Source organism: Dasypus novemcinctus, chromosome 24 (genome assembly GCF_030445035.2).
Source record: "Dasypus novemcinctus isolate mDasNov1 chromosome 24, mDasNov1.1.hap2, whole genome shotgun sequence".
In the NCBI taxonomy this organism is placed as follows: domain Eukaryota; kingdom Metazoa; phylum Chordata; class Mammalia; order Cingulata; family Dasypodidae; genus Dasypus; species Dasypus novemcinctus.
Genome location: NC_080696.1, coordinates 64,190,635 through 64,205,293, shown reverse-complemented (window position 1 = coordinate 64,205,293; position 14,659 = coordinate 64,190,635).

Below are 14,659 nucleotides of genomic sequence, written 5' to 3'. Positions count from 1 at the left end.
TTTCTTATTTTGTGTATTTGCATCTTTTCTCTTTTTTTCTTTGTTAGTCTCGCTAAAGGTTTGTCAATTTTGTTGATCTTCTCAAAAAACCAGCTCTTGGTCTTGTTTATTTTTTCAAGTGCTTTCTTATTTCTATTTCATTTAGTTCTGCTCTTATCTTTGTTATTTCCTTCCTTCTTCTTCCTGTTGGGTTACTTTGTTGTTGTTTTTCTAATTCCGTCAAAAGTGCAGTTAGTTCTCCAATTTTTGCTCTTTCTTCTTTTTTGATATATGAATTTATGGCTATAAATTTCCCTCTCAGTACCGCTTTTGCTGCATCCCATAAATTTTGGTATGTTGTGTTATCATTATCATTTGTTTCAAGGTAGTCATTGATTTCTTTTGAGATTTCCTCTTTGACCCACTGTTTTTCTAAGAGTGTGCTGTTTAATTTCCAAATTGTCGTGTGAAGTCTGGGTCTCTGACCCTTGCAAATTTCCAGCTTGACTCCACTGTGGTCAGAGATATTGTTTTGTATGATTTCGATCTTTCTGAATTCATTAAGCCTTTCTTTGTGGCCTAGCATATGGTCAATCTTGGAGAATGTTCCATGTGCGCTTGAGAAAAATGTATATCCTGCTGTGTTTGGGTGTAATGATCTATATATGTCTATTAGATCCAGCTCTTCTAATATACTGTTCAAATGTTTTGTTTCTTTAGTGATTCTCTTTTGAGATGTTCTGTCCAGAGTTGATAGTGGTGTATTAAAATCCCCCACTATAATTGTAGATGCATCTATTCTTTCACTTAGTTTTTCCAGCATTTGCCTCACATATTTAGAGGCGCCCTTGTTAGGAGCATAAATATTTATGATTGTTCAATCTTCTTGACAAATTGTCCCTTTCACTAAAATATAGTATCCTTCTTTGTCTCTCACAATTGTTTCGCATTTAAAGTCTATTTTGTCTGATATTAATATAGCTACTCCTGCCCTTTTTTGGTTGTTGTTTGCTTGTATGATTGTTTTCCAGCCATTCACTTTCAACCTCCATGAGTCTCTGGGTCTAAGATGTGTCTCTTGTAGGCAGCATATAGATGGGTTGTATTTCCTTATCCAGTGTCCCAGTCTGAATCTTTTGATAGGTGAGTTTAATCCGTTGACATTCAGTGTTATTACATTTAGAGAGTTATTTATGGTAGCCATATTTTGGTTGGATTTGTGTTTGTTATATTTTGTTTGTATTATTTTATTTTCCCCTTCTATTTTGTCTTTCTTGTTGCTTTTACACTCTCCTCCATCTCTGACTGTCCTGTTTTTTCCTTTCTTCCTGCAGAATTCCCTTAAGAATTTCTTGAAGGGGAGGTTTCTTGATGATATACTCTTTCAGTTTCTGTTTATCTGTGAATATTTTGAACTCTCCATCATTTTTGAATGCTAGTTTAGCTGGATAGAGTATTCTTGGTTGGAAATTTTTTTCCTTTAGTACCTTTACTATATCATACCACTGCCTTCTTGCCTCCATCGTTTCGGATGAGAAATCAGCACTTAATCTTATGGAGTTTCCCTTGTATGTGATGGTTTTCTTTTTTCTTGCTGCTTTTAGAATTTTTTCTTTGTCTTGAGCATTGGATAACTTGACAAGTATATATCTTGGGGTGGGCCTGTTGGGGTTTATGACCAGTGGAGTGCGCTGTGCTTCTTGGATATGTACATCTGTCTCTTTCAGTAGATTTGGGAAGTTTTCATTCATTATTTCCTGCAACACTCCTTCTGACCCCTTTCCCTTCTCTTCTCCTTCTGGAATGCCTATAATACGTATGTTTGAGCATTTTGCGTTATCATTCAGGTCCCTTAGTCCTATCTAAGGAGGGAATCCTCCACACGTAGCTGGGATCTCCGTGTATATTTCACAGATGGATCCTCTCTGTTACCTTCCCTCCAAATCGATGTCCAGACACCTCCGGACCGGGAAAAATCCCGAAACAGCCGGTCCCAAAGAGTCTCCGACGCCTCCCAGCCGATTCCCCCCAGGAGCTAGTAACCGGGAAGTTCACTCAGCCGCCATCTTGCCTCCTCTCTGAAGCCATATTCTTGTTGCTCACTTTTGTTTGCATTGTTAGTATTTTCTCTCATTGTAGTTTCTCAGCAAGAATTTTCTAAGCTGCTTGCCTCTTCTAAAAGCAAACAATTTAGTGAGGATGCCCTGTCGCCCTGCTGGGGGAGCCCTCATATTTTTTAAATGTAAAATTATAAAAGAAAATAAAGATGAAGAAAAAATAAAAAATAAATTAAAATTAAAAAAAATAAAGAGTATGACTCAACGCCCCCTCCAATTAGATGGGGAAAGTGGGGTTCAGGACACTGGGACTGGAGGACCGGGACACTCCAGGAGCGCTTTTGCTCAGTGGCTGGAAGGTCATGTGGCCCCAGCCAAGCCGCAGGACACGGGATCCCCCTCTGGGCTTTTTGGAACTGTCCTCACATTGGATGCATCTTCGTGGGGTGAAATCGTGGGCAACCCCTCAGCCCTGAACCTGAAGTCTAAGCTGATCTGTGGGAGTGAAGTGTCACAAATCCCAGAGTGAAAAACTGACCGTGATCCCCAAAGACCAATGAGCATCTTCGCCTCTCCTCATTGTCGGTATTCACAGATTTCTCTCCTCCTTCACCATAATATGACCAGGGTCTATTGGAAGAAAGGAGAGATGACGAAAGAGCTTCAGTCTTCCCATCAGCTTCCCAGGAACTCTGGGGTGTTCGTCGCCTACTGTGTCTGTTGTTATTGCATTTTTCTGATGTATTTAGATAAAATCCTATGTACTAGTTAATTAGAACGATTCAAGACTGTACGCTGCTTCGGGTCACCCTGCTATCGAGTTAGTAGAAAGTGCACGCGCGTGAGCGGAGGTGTTCGGCCTATTTCTATGGGAGGCCAGAAAGCATTCCCCGATTATGACTGTGATCGAGTCTAAAAGGCTGAAGAATTGTACTTCAAGTGTGAAATAGAGGTTGTGTTGTTTAACAACATCCGTGGGAAAACCACACGAATGCATTAGTGAGGGCAATTTGGGGTGTGTTTGTACAACTTCCCTGAAGTGGTGTAGAGTTTGCGGAGGGGAGAGGGGATGGCACGGGGCTCCCGGGTGGTTCTCGCTGGCTCTGAGCACGATGTGAAGCGGAACGCGCGGTCAAACCGAGGCAACTCTGCTCGTGCCCATGTGCTTGGGCTCCCACTTCCCCTCGTCCTGGCTGGGCCCACACCGCTGAGTCCTGCCCGGGCACCATGGCCCGTCCGTCCTGGCCCTGCCCCGTGAGCTGGGCCCTGGAGTGAGCACTGACCCTGAGGCCACGTTTAACCTGTGCCCACTATGGCCTTCAGATCGGGTGGGAAAAGGGAGCTCAGCACAAGCCACCCCTTTGGTGGAACTGGCCTGGGATGCGGTCGCGGCACTGGACTTCAGAGCTACGTTCCCGCTCCTCAATGGCACTGTCCTGCAGGTGTAGACGGCGGCTTGGCTGTTGGGTTCCAGCACCCCGAGTAGCCCTCACCCCGTGACGCCTCCACCGTCCTGCCGGTGAGGGAGTGACCAAGTGCTGGGGGCACTGTCAAGGCCACGTGGGGCCGTGGGCCATGGCTACTCCTGCGTTTCCTGCGTGTCCTCTCCCGCTCTCTTGGGGCGCAGCTCTCTGGCTCCCGAGGAAGGCCAGGTGGAGAAGGAGCCCTTGCGCAGGACCCAGGTGCCCAGGAGAGCCGGGGCCTGGGCCCCGCCACCGGGGAGCGCGGGCTGCCGAGCATGGCTGTGGCCTGGCCACGCGCTGTGGGCCCGCTCCCTGCGTGGCCGCCCCACCCGGCCTGCGGCTGCCCGAACGCCAAGACCAAAGCACCATGTCCTCAAGAGCTCGGCAGGAGGCGCCACGGGACGTGGGGGTCCTGGGCCTCGCTGGCCAAGGAGCCCAGCTTAGGCTAGCCTGTCGCCCCCCTCGACGTTCCGGGGGTGCGGCGTGTGGCCCGGAGGCCCTGCGCGCCTCTGATCCCTGGATTCCTCAGGGGATCCAAGCAAGCCGGGCTGGGCTCTGCCGGTTCCCTGGCCCGGGCATTTCATCTGGGGAACACAGAGTGGGAGACAAGGCAGCTGGCTGGCGGGGGTGAAGGACTAACCGGAGGACGACAGCTCACCGCATAACGCCCCGTATGCTCTAACCTGAGAAACGAGCCCCTGGGATGGCGGTCAGAGCGCCCAGCTCCAACTAATACTAATTGAGCACTTACTGTTTGCATTTGATCATCAGTTCCCACAGCTACAAGGAAGCAGGCATCCTCATTTCATGGAAGGTAGTAACTGCTGAATAAATATTTGTCTTTTTACGTGTAATAATAATAATTGCATTTATGATGCTAAGTGAAGCTTCAGACCTGCTCCAGGGTGTAGAGAAAAACTCGTAATGATTTTGCTTGGGTGGGTGTGGGCGATGCGCAGATCGTTGCTGAATTAAGCGTTCCTTTGCAAGTTATGTCTGTACTACGAGTTGGCCTAGGAAGTGATTTTTTTAATGTCTCATAAAAGCAAATTTTCTGTACCCTCGCACCTACCCTGAAATCGACGCCTGGTGTGTGTGTGAGCTGTGCTGTGCTCTCCAGGTGTTTCTTGAGGGCCCCCTGACCTCTTTCCACTCGATGCCAGGACCCAGCCCCTCAAGTCACAACAACAGAAAATGTCCTCAGACACCACCCAACGTCCCCAGTGAGTAAAGAGCCACTGCTGCGAGCAGCCACCTCGATCAATTAACACACATTTAGAAAGCGAGAAGTTGGAATACTAGCTTAGTTTGTCTTTGCTTTGAATGAAGACTTTTTATCCCAACAGAGCTGTGACTGAAATGGCTAAAAATGATTTCATAAAAAGTTTTGCTTTCTTTTCATTCAGTTTGTTTCCACCGAATGTGATTTCTCTGGCGTTTATGGGAATTTGGTTGGGACGGATGGGGGGGTTACGTGAGGTCCTCAACTCCCCTGTCACCTGGAGAAGACACCTTGGCTTATGGGAAACCAGACCAGTGCGTGGCAGTTTTGCCTCATTGCTGGTAGACAGATGTTGCCCCTGATTAAATTTGAAGAAGAAAACATGTAATTTTATTATCTGTACTGAGTGGGTGTAGCATGGATAATCTTATTCTCTCAAATGGAAGAATTGCTGCAATAAGTGAGAAGAAGAATCAACATTTCGCTGAAGGCAGTGTAGTGCAATAGAAATTAATGACACTGCCTGGCGAGGTGCTAGTCACATCCTTCTTGCGTTTCAGCACTGAAGGGCGGATCTGTGGTTAGGGCCGAGGATGCCACCGTGCCCCCCTAAAATCGAGCTAGTCCACGGGAGGAGGTGGGCACCGAGGTATGCTCTCTGTGGGTGACATGCTAGCCACTGAGAACTCACCTGCTCGAAAAGCGCTTAGAGAAGGGGGCGGAAGGGAGCAGTCGCCACCTGAATGCGTTATCTAGCCACTGCGCAAAACCCAAGAAGGGCCAGTGTTCTGCAGCAGGGCGTTCCGTCCCGAGACAGAGGGTGACGTGCCAAGAGGCAGCTGCTCGAGGGGACGCCCCCACAAACACGGCCGCCCTCGGTCCCCTCCGCTGGCTCCTCCGGGTGGTGCTGCAGGTGCATCCCCAGGCCACGACAACAGCTCGGGTCACTTGCAGGAAGTGCCCTGGGGAGGGCCCAATGCCGGCCGGCGAAAGGCAGCTCCACCTGCAGGGGGAAGGAGCCTAAGCTGCAGCCCGCCCGGGAGAACAGCGCTGCAGGAAAGGCCTGTCTGACCCCGGCAGAGGCTGGCATTTCCCTGAGGCCATGTAAGCACTGCCTGGAGAATGAATGAATGGGTGAGCGAGTGAAATCAGTAAATCACTTGAGCTAGCCTTTCTGACAAGAATCGGTCACATAAAAATAAAGATAATGACAGTGATAATATAATAATGGCTAACGTGTGCTGCCTTTACACATCTCAAGTATCGTTCTAAGTGCTTTTCTCAATGAACTCAGCTAATCCGCACAGTAACCCCATGAGCTAAGGGTTATTATCATCCCATTTGGGAGGCGAGAAATTGAGGCACAGAGCAGTTAAATCGCCGGCTCAGAGTCACCGAGCTGGGAAGTGGCAGGGCGGGGATCTGAACCCTGGACATCAGACTCTGGAGCCCACGCTGGCAACACAGAGTCTCTTTGTTCAGAATGCTCTGATCTGACAGCTGTGGTCTCTCAATGAGCCTGGGTTTTTACCTCACTTTGCTAAAATCCTTTGTGAGCATTTGCAAACCCCTTCTTAAAATGGGACATACCTCCAAGATTTAGAAGCACTGTTTTGTGGAAAAAAACACAAACGGCTGGATTCAGAGTAAGAACTGGCTTCCCCAGCCAGCCCCAGCCTCTGCTGCTGTGGAAGCACAGGTGCGCTGTTCCTGGGAGCGCGAGGGGTGATGTGCTGGGAATCATCCTTAGTTCTAGGTCATGGCTTCAGTCAAAATCAAGTCTCTATAAAAAGGAAATCAGCCATCTCCATAAAAGTTAACTCATGATTAAGGAAAAAATAGTCAGTATGTTTATAATTATCTGAGAATTAGGAATGAAAAATAGAGGTCTTCTTTATTTAGCTCTTTCTACTTAAATAATGCAGCGATCAGAGGGGTTTCCGTGGGAATATATAATTTAACATAATTGAGTAAGGGACTTAGAACGTCTCATCCGCTCTGCAGTTTAATGGCATAGTGCTTGGGATAGCTGAGGCCGCTGTGTTCCAGGGAGCCTGAGGTTTCCCCCAGAGCTAAGTGGGAAGCAGACAACAGTGAATCTTGGGAACGAAGGGCATGAACGGGGAATATTTAATAAATCTGTGGCAGAGCAGAGGGTGTGTAAAGGCCCCCGTGGACGCTCAGGGTAGAAGTTAAATCAGCTCGTATAGCAACACTGACCCTCCATGCCTGCCTGGCTGCTTTCCTCCAAGAGGCCGAAATGGGGCAAGCCGCTGCCCGACATTCTCCCAGCCTCATTCTACGTACAAGTTAGGGGGCTACTTGCACAATTATTTGCCACGAGTAATTAAGGAAGGGGAAGAACAGAGACTAGGTTTTTCTTTGCATCACAAAAGGCATTTTTTTCCGGGTTCTGGCGGCCGGGCTCCCCTCTCTCGTCGCCCCCTCTGCTCTCGTCCCCTGCTGAGTGTTCTCCACGGCTGCCCATCAAGAGGCCACAAGCACGTGGTTTAAACCGCACGTTTGTTATCCTATGGATTCTCCGTGGTAGGGGTACAGGCAGGCCCACCGGGTCTCCCGAGGCTGTGGTGCAGTATCGCCAGGCCACTGTGCTCAAGTGGAGCTTAGAGACCCCCTTCTCAGTGAATCCAGGTCCTAGCGGTTGTCTGCAGCCTTCGGCTCCCAGGAGCTGCCTGTCTCGTGTGCAGTTCACAGCACTGCTGTTTGCTTCTTCAAGGCTCACAAGAGGACACTTTCTGCTTGCTGTCACTGGCACTGAGAAGGCCTCCATCAAAGGGTGGTTGTTCGCCTGATTAGATCAGACCCACCGTGATAATTTCCCTTTTGATTCCTTCAACAGAATAGGGCCCTTAATTGTATCCGCCAGATCCCTTTGCCTTCGCCATAGAAGACAACGTAAGCGTGGGAGTGGGAGCCCACCTCCTGTGCTCTAGTCAGCGCTTCTGCCTGCACTGGAGCATTGGGGGTCCTTCAAGCGTGCGACACACAGCGTGTGCCTGCCATGCACACCCCTGCCTGGCCCCAAGGTCCCTTCGTGGAACAGGGAGAAGGTGGAAGGAGGATCCAAAAGATGGCAGCTTGCCTGTAGCCCAGAGCTGGGGATCGCCAGGGCCAGGGCCCTGGGCTCCAGGCGGGCCCTTGAGTTGGAGCGGCTCCGCGTGCTAAGCGGGATACCCAGGGCAAGGTCCCTCCGGAAGACATTTATGTCTTTATTCCTCGTGCCGGGCTGTGTTCCTGCCAGGTGTTGGCTCCACTAAAAGGGCAGTGTATTGGTTCTCAAAACTGGAGAATTGAGGACGGATCTTCGGGCATAGCTGGATCCAGGACTTTCTGCCTTAAAATAGTAACAAGTGAATGGATGCTGAGGTGCGCCAGGTCTGCTCCAGGCTGGCAGCCAAGTCTCTTCCAACAACACAAAGGGCCTCATACTCTCAGCAGTCTGTAATTTTTTCTAGGCCTAGAGGGGCACATGGCCTGACCCCCAAAACAGAATTATAGCAACCACACCTGCCGCTTTGCAACCACGTCAGTGTTTGCCAGCGTCCCCAGGTGGCGCACACGATCCTCACTGCACTGCCCCCCAGGCCACCGCACTTCAGGCCGCTCCGTATTTCACCCTCCATCCTGTGCAGCACCGCACCTTTAGGTCTCGACTTGTGTATTAACCCGGACAGAAAGCCAACTCAACGCAGTAGTTCCATGATTTGATGGAGTATACTGCAGGCATAGCTGGACCCAGGAGCTCTGCCTGGCCTGGGGGTGCTCTTTCTATCTTGGTTCTTTCTCCCTCAGTAGGTAAAACTCCTTCTGTCCTTTTCCAAATGGGCGTCCCCACCAAGAAAAACTGCTGCGAGGCACCAGATCAGGGCTGGGGCTTAGACAAGGCAATTCAGGTTCTTAGGGTACTGCTTCTCAGAGTTATGAAAAAGTAAGCACCCCCTATATTTTGCACCCCCTCCCTCCCCAGAACCAGCCCTGCACAGGTTCCCAGGAGAAAGAGGGCTTTCTTCTTGCTGTTTCCATAGATTGGAAATCAACTTCAGAAATCCACAAGTTTTCATTGGCCCTGCTTGGTCACATGGCCATACCCTGGCCCAGTGCCTGTGGCCTGAGGATGGAGACATCCGTCCTCACCGCCCAGGCCTGGGTGTGCACCCTCCCCTCTGGGGTGGGTGAGCTGGGGGCTGTGCCTCCGCCTCCCTCAAGGGCCACGTGGAATGGAGTGGCTCCCCCAAAAGGGCAAGGGGTTCAGACGGGGAGCGACACCCGGCCCTGTGGCTCCACCAGGACACGTGCACAATGTTCATCCACTAGCTTTCGTTACTTGGCATGGCTGGGCACTTATAAATCCCGCCTCTTCAACCAGGTTCTGAACTCCACGAGACGGAGAACAAAGCCTGGGCCCCCCACACCACAAAGCATGAGGCACAGCCGGTAGTAGGTGCTCAAGAAACCTTCGTAGGAAGACGTAACTCTGTCTGGTGACAGCTCATGGCAGATCCTTCTGGTGTCTAGTCATTGCTAAGCTAATCCCCTTTGGCGATGGGGCCAGTGTCCGTGAAGAGAGGTATTTGTGGATTCCAAAATTCCGCCTTTCCCGGGGGGGGGGGGGGGGGGGGGTGACCTTCTATGGGTCACTGTGTATGCAAAATCCCAGCCTCCGCCAGGTGCCAGGGGCTAGAATTGCTTTCCGGGAAGCACAAGCCTCTCGTCACAACAACCCTGCCTCGGAGCGCTCAGTGCCTAATGGGAAAAATGCTGGGTTCTGTACTCTTGTGTCACGTGCTTGGGAGATGTCCAGTCTTGGGCGCCCATGGGAGGCGTGGCGGTCGGCAGGGGGTCCACTCGCGGTGAATGCGCAGAGACACGGGGCGGGGGACGGGCAACGTCCTCGCCTGCGTCATGCTTGCTGGGGCACGTCAAGGTCTCCTTTGTGTCCCGGGGACGCCCTCCTTCCCGATGACCAGGAAAGCGGTGGGTGGCGTGGTCAGGGCTTCCCCGGGGGCAGTCCCATCGCAGGCGGCCAGGGCAGAGGACCTCGGCCCAGGCTTTGCCAGGGCCCAGCGGCTCCGCTTCGGAGCCTCAGCCTGGGGGAGACTCTGCTCTGGCATCTGATGGGCAGAGCAGGCGCTCTCCTTCCCTAGCACCCAAGGCCCCGGGTGAGGGGTGGGGGGCTCCCTGCACTATGCACACAGGCCTGCAGGGCACCTACGACTTAAATGCCAAGCGGGTACAAAGCGCTCTCCTCCAGCAGCGGGACGACGGCTGGCAGCGGAGGTGCGTGGCCTTCCCAGAGTTGGCAGCGTAAACGGGATGCCACCTCCCACTAGGACCGGAGCAGCAAGGCGGGGCGCTAAGCTAGCAGTTCAGCCTTCCTCCTGATGGGACATTTCCCGCCCTGCACCCCTGAAGGATGTGGAGAAGGAAGGAGGCGATGGTGCCAGCTGGTTGTCAGCAGCTTCCACTTTCGCCCACCTTAAAAGGTCAGCCCAGGAAGGAAGCTGGCGGAGTGGGGACGGCAGACTGCGCTCCTCCTCCGGGGACTGCGGGGAGCACATACCCGTGAAATACACTCCCGGAGACGCTGTTCACGCGCAGGGTGAGCCCTGGGTCTCAGCAGAGTTATGGCCAACACCTTCTCTCCAGCTCATGGGAGTCACCAGGACAAAAGGATGATGATGGACAGCGCCCATCCCAAAAAGCAGAGTGTCCACCACTGCACGGGAGACCATTCCTTCCATCTGCCCTATGGGATCCCAGCTCCCTCTCAGTCGAAGCAGAGTGGGCATCGCCATCTCCAAATCCTCGAGGCTGAGCAACGAGCAAACACACGGGGGAAGGCAGCTATGGACTATTCTAGTAAGGATGATCTTGTCATATTGATAAAAAGCAGTGGTCACCAGAGGCTCCGAGGGGAGGGAGAAGGAACCACAGGTAAAACATGGGGCATTTTTCAGACATTGGAATCATTCTGTAAGATATTAAAATGACAGATCCCAGCCATTGTACATTTTGTCAAAAGCTATAAAATTGTTCGGTTCAAAGTGTAAAACATGATGTAAACTATAGACCATGGTTAGCAGCAAGAAAAAAAAAACTCAGCTCTTATTCTCCTTTTTTCAATTGTTTTAAAATTGGAAAACTGATCATTTATTCTCATTTTTTATTTAAACTTTCTGTACTTGATGGAGACTCTCTCTCCTGTATAAGTGTTGCTCAAATCTTCCTGTTTTTGCTGGTTTTGTTAAATTTATTTATTTTTTATTAGTGAATATGTGGGTTTACCAAACGATGAAGCATAAAATACGGGGTTCCCATAGGCCAGCCTATTTTCAATGCCTTGCATTGGTGTGGGGCATTCATTATGACTGGTAAAAGCACATTTTTATAATTGTACCATTAACTATAGTCCATGGTTTACATTAGGGTTTGCTGTTAGTACTGTGCAGTTCTAGGCATTTTTAAAATTTGTATCCTAGTAACATACATGCAACCTAAAACTTCCCTGAATTCAAATACATAATTCAGGGCTGTTAATTGTGTTCACAATGTTGTGCCTCCATCACCATCATCCGTTCCCCAAACTTTTCCATCACTCCAAATAGAAACCCTGTTCATTTTAAACCTCACCTCCCTATTACTCACCCCCTGGGGTTTTAATAGGTGTACTTGGCCAAAAAGGATGTGTGGTCTACAAATCCAAGAAAAATGAGTTAAATGGAGCTTCAAATAGTCTTTCTTGCCCCTTCTCAGGGCCTTTCCTAGGCCACAGGGTGCATATCGATGTTTTCCCAGGATGTCCTCATCTACGAGGGCTTTTTCACATAACAGTCCACGAAACGTGGCAAAATGCTCTTTCAGACATCTTAGACAGGACAACGAGATGTGGTACTTCCACGGGAACCCCTGTGCATGGAGGCATGTTCAGGGGATGAATTCACATGGGCTGGGATGTTGGACCCGCAGCCTCCATACTCACCGTGATTCCCACATGCAGCCCGTGAGCAGGTCCCAGCGGACCCACCAGCCTGTCTTCAGCCCGCGCTGCAGAGCCCACAGCTGTAGTCAGGAGGGAGCCCTCAGAAGAAAGTTCTTTCCTTAGTTCCTTGTCCTCTCTTCCAAGTTAGGATCATTGCTCCACCTGCTCATGGTCAAAGGGCTTTCCCTTGTCAGGGGTCTCTAGGCTGTGATCCCACAACTGGTTATGAGACTCTAAATGAGATTATCTGCCTGAAACGGTAAGTTTTCCCTGCACAGGGCCCATGCCAATTTCCTGGGCCTGCAAACACAAGTACTTACTAAATATTTTAAAGCAGTGGGTACTTCCTAGCAACATCTTAGAGTCAACCCACTATTTTCTGGCCCCATTATTTTTTTTATAAAAATGTCTCTTGACATGAAATTAATTAATACATTTATATTTGCATATGCCTGCATACCCGCATGTATATTTATAGATACAATCTTGATTTGGTTTCCAAGGAAGGAGGAAGAGGCAGTGGTGGGTGGCTAGGCATCAAGTATTTGAATCTAATCGCGCTTCCTTTTCTCACAGCTAAAGTATCAGTTGGTCAGGCGATAATTAATACAAGTTAAAATATCATCTAAAGGACTGTCAGGGACACAAAAACCGCTGTTGGACAAACACATTTAGGCGTTCGTGTCAGTCAGGGTCCAGCCATCAGAGCAGGACTAGGAGGAGAGAGGTGCGCGTGGAAAGGTTTATTCCAAGGCATTGGCTCCCTTGGTTGTGCCGACCGGCTGGGCCAGTTCAAACCCCACAGGCCAGGCCGCCAGGAAGGGGGCTCTTGGGCAGGAGGGGGCTGGCGGGCGGGGCCCCGCTGTGGACCTGCTGTTACACCTGATTTGTTCAGACCCGCCCACCGCGCAGAGGCTCGCCTCCTGAAAGGTGGGATCACGCCCCCCAAATCCTTCACAGCATCACCTAGATGCGCGGTTGATGGACGCTGCAACCTGGTCAGGCTGACACCAGCAAGGCGTCCCTGAGCGCGTTGCTGAGCAGAAGCTGCAGGTTCCGGCTGCAGGTGAGGGAGGGGCTCCGAGGAACTTACTCTAAAGCCTGCCGCTGTCCTCCCTGGGAAGGAGCCTTCCTCCCCCTTCCTCCCCGTCCCCCACCTCCCCCACTTCATAGATTTTTCCTCTGTAGATTCAGTATCTTTCAATCAATAATTTCATTGCCATTTGCTCACAATACAAATATCTAACTTTTTCTTCAGGTATGTTCCACCCACTCCGAAGTTCAAGGAGGCAAAAGTTAAATTAGTTTCTGCTTATACGTAGAACAGGCAGATTCCCTTTCAGCTGATTGTTTCAAAAGGGGCATTTCCCTCTGTTCCTGCATTTGCTGGACTGGAGTGGACTGTAACCCCTTCGCTAACAATTGCTTCAGCTAATTAAAAAAAGTATGACTGCTGTTTCCATAATCAGCATCTGCTCTGTTAACTAGGCCCGGTCTTAACTTACGGGAACTAGAGGGAACGCGGCCACGCCGGCTCTTGTTTTTTGAGACAGAAGCGCCGTGGTGTGTTGGCTGGGTTCTGATTTTCCTGCAGGCGGGTGCAAACACGTGCTGGGAAGGTGGGGCCGATGGCGCGCGCCTCTGGCCTCTGTCCTCGCCCACAGCCAGCACGGCCGCGGAAACGGCTCACGCCGCGCGGCCAAGGTCGCCTCGGTGGAGCAGGGCACAGCTGAGATCTACTATATGGCTCAGTCTGCGTGAACCAGCGCTGCCTTTCACAGCTGTCTCCCTGAAATGTGAACTCTGTCGTGAAGGCTGGGGGGTCCAAGTTTGATAACAAAGCCCCCTTTCCAGACGCCCTGGGCGGGGCCGGCAGAGGAGGGCTGCCTGGCTCCCGCACTGCTTTCTTTTTTTTTTTGACAATAGAAAATTAAATTATATTTTAGACAAAGACATACAAACTACAGTATGGCTGTGGAACATTTGGTTTTTTTTTTTTTTGGTAGTTTTTTTTTTTTAAGATACGTAGATCGCAAAAAAATGTTACATTAAAAAATATAAGAGGTTCCCATATAACCCACACCCCACCCCCACTCCTCCCACATCAACAACCTCTTTCATCATCGTGGCCCATTCTTTGCATTTGAAGAAATTATGTCATTGATGTGGAGACAGTGGTTATGGAAATTGCCGAAGGCAGGGAGAGGGAGGAAGGGATGTGATGCAGGGGCATTCTGAGACTTGGAGTTGTCCTGAATGATATTGCAGGGACAGAGGCGGGACACTCTCTATCCAGCACTGCTTTCCGTTTGTTCGTCCAGGGAGCAGTATGCGCACAGGCTAGGCCCGGGGACGGGGTGTGCGCAGCCAGGAGCAGCCCCTGTCTCTTGGTCCCTGTCTCTCAGAGTGTGCACACCATAAGGAGGACAGACACTCCATCTGCAGACGGCGCCTGTGGCCAGGGCCTTGCTTGGGTGCTAAAGATGCAAAAAGCAGGGGCGAGCGGGCAGCCAGGCAGCTCCAGCAGGGCGTGGGCAGGAACGGGATTTGCAGGCATGTGACAGAGCCTGCCCGAGACCCCACTCTTTAGCCAGGCCCTGGGACCCCTCCCCACCCTCACCTTCCCCCTGGCAGCACTGGGGCAGGGGCCTGGGCTGGCCATCCGCCGCTGTGCCGTCACCCCTCCTGCCTGCTACCCCTGCCCTCCTCTAACCCCGCTTCTCCTGAGACACCGTCACTGGAGGGGGTTGATTTTTACTCTCCCATAAACTGTGCTCGGTTTCAGGAGAGGCAAGCCATCCCGTGCGCTAATTCGGATTCATCCCTTCGTCCCTGGCATTTCAGAAGCACAGGTGCGAAAGCCGCGAGGAGCGACGCCCCCTGATGGCAGCCTCAGGTTTACGCTCTGCTCTGCACACAGCGTCTCACCTTGGTCACA